The sequence below is a fragment of the Halichoerus grypus genome, chromosome 14, assembly GCF_964656455.1.
Source record: "Halichoerus grypus chromosome 14, mHalGry1.hap1.1, whole genome shotgun sequence".
NCBI classification, from domain to species: Eukaryota; Metazoa; Chordata; class Mammalia; order Carnivora; family Phocidae; genus Halichoerus; species Halichoerus grypus.
This window is the reverse complement of record NC_135725.1, coordinates 72,816,448-72,818,854: the sequence shown is the minus strand read 5'-3', so window position 1 is coordinate 72,818,854 and position 2,407 is coordinate 72,816,448.

The following is a 2,407-nucleotide window of genomic DNA, read 5'->3' as shown; positions in this document are numbered from 1 at the left end:
AGCGCCTCCGCGCAGGCGCACAGGGCGCGACTGCAACAACCACTTCCTTCACGATCGTTGCTAGGGGAGAAGGACGCCTCAGCCGCCTGGCCGCTTCCGGTGTGTCACTGCCTTCCTAGCCCCAGCTGCTGGAGGATTTGTTCTTAGTCGGATCTAAAGGATGTCCCAGTGTCTGAGGCACACGTAACCAGTGTGTGCAGAGCGCGTTACCGTCCACCGTGGCCTTCACGCGCGGGTTCTCTTGCCGTCTGGTTATCCATGTGAAGAAGATGTGTGCACAGAATTTTAAAGCCGAGTCCTCAGCCCCGGACGCCTTCCTTTCACTAACCCCATGCTGTCTTTCCAAAAGGAAGATGAATTTAGAGGTTCTAGGCGCTGTCTTCTGCCTGCTAGGGACTCTCAAAGTTCATGACCATCTGGTTCGGGGTTTCTCAACCTCCACACTGTTAACATTTTGGACCCTATAATTATTTGCTAAATAAGAGCTGGACTATGCATTGTGAGATGTTTAGCAGCATCCCTCCACACACTAGGTACCAGTAGTACCACCACTCCAGTCGTGACAGTCAAAAATGTCTCCAGATTTTGCTAAATGTGTTCGGGGTGCAGGGTTGCCAGAACAAACAGTTCACTCACTTAAATTCGAATTTCTGACAGCAACAAATAATTTTTTGGTATAATTATGTCCCAAATATTGCATGGGACTCTACAACAGCATGAAGAATTTCGCCTCAAAAAAATGTGCTTCTATCATTCATTCAGTACGTATTTATTGAGTCTCTAATTTAAGCTAGCACTGTTGGAGGCCCTGAGGACATAGTGGTGAGTAAGGTAGACAAGATTCTTTTTTTTTTAAGATTTTATTTATCCATTTATTTGACAGAGAGCACAAGCAGGCGGAGGGGCAGGCAGAGGGAGAGGGAGAAGCAGACCCCCCGCTGAGCAGGGAGCCGGATGCAGGGCTCCATCCCAGGACCCCGGGATCGTGACCCAAGCCGAAGGCAGACGCTCAATCAGTTGAGCGTCCGTATTTGAAACATTTGATGATTCTTATTGAACCTTGCTTCCCATGAGGCTCTTCAGATATACAGGCTTCCCAGTCCACGCAGCGCCCCCATAGACAAGATGTTGATTTCAGGGAATATATATTCTTTTTTTTTTTTTTTTTAAGATTTTTATTTATTTATTTGACAGAGAGAGACACAGGGAGAGAGGGAACACAAGCAGGGGCAGAGGGAGAGGGAGAAGCAGGCCTCCCGCAGAGCAGGGAGCCCGATGCTGGGCTCAATCCCAGAACCCTGGGATCATGACCTGAGCCGAAGGCAGACACTCAATGACTGAGCCACCCAGGCGCCCCTCAGGGAATATATATTCTAGTGCAGGATGACAGACAATAAATAAGCAAAGAAACTTTAAGATATAATAAATTCCTTTAAGAAAATGAAACAAGGGAAAGATATATATGACATATAGTATACATATATAGATATAGATAGAGCAAGAGAATTAATGCAAACACATAGGAGAGTCACCAAGCTGAAATTAATTATTAGAGTCAGGGTCAATCGTTAGAGTCAATTCCAGGACATCTAAACTGACTCAAAGGACAAATAGAAGATGACTTGAGGGGTGTGAGGGAGTTTTGGGATAAGAGAGTTGTGAAGTAAGTACCAAGAAGGGAAAAGAGGCAGAGGCAAGAAAAGAACATGAAGCTTTTCAAGAAATAAAAGCCTATGTGCCTGGGAGTGGGGATGAGTGGAGGGTATGAAACTGGAAGAAGCCAGATTGTGAGAGGTCATTTTCTTTCATGTTGAAGAAGTTGCTCTGTATCCTAAGAGCAATGGAGAGCCAGTGTGGAAATTTAAGTAGTAAAGTGATACCTTCAAATTTGCACATCAGAACAATTACTCAACTAAGAGAATGAGTTGGGAGATGTCAGGACCACCATTATGAGACAGTTTTAAGAGTCCAAGTGAGAGATGCTACCTGTTTCAAGGTAGTAGCACTGAGAATGGAGAAGGCATAGTGAAAAGCTGAGACACATTTGTGAAGCAAAATGAGAAGTTTGGGGTCATCAGTTCGGAGGAGTGAAGGAGAGGAATAAATCATGATAATGCCCAGGTTTCTGGATTGAGCAACCAGGTGCCATCTCTAAAATAAGGATCACAGAAGGAAAGTAGGCTTATGGTATAAGATGATGCACCCATTTGAGACATGTTGTGTTTGAGATCACAGCTACGTCCACATCAGAGTGTGTCATGTCCATATTTGAAACATTTGATGATTCTCATTGAACCTTGCCTCTCATGAGGCTCTTCAGATATACAGGCTTCCCAGCCACTTCCTCCATGCAAGCTCTTCTTATAGAAGCTCGCTGACACCTGTTCAGGGCTCAGCTTCCCGGGTG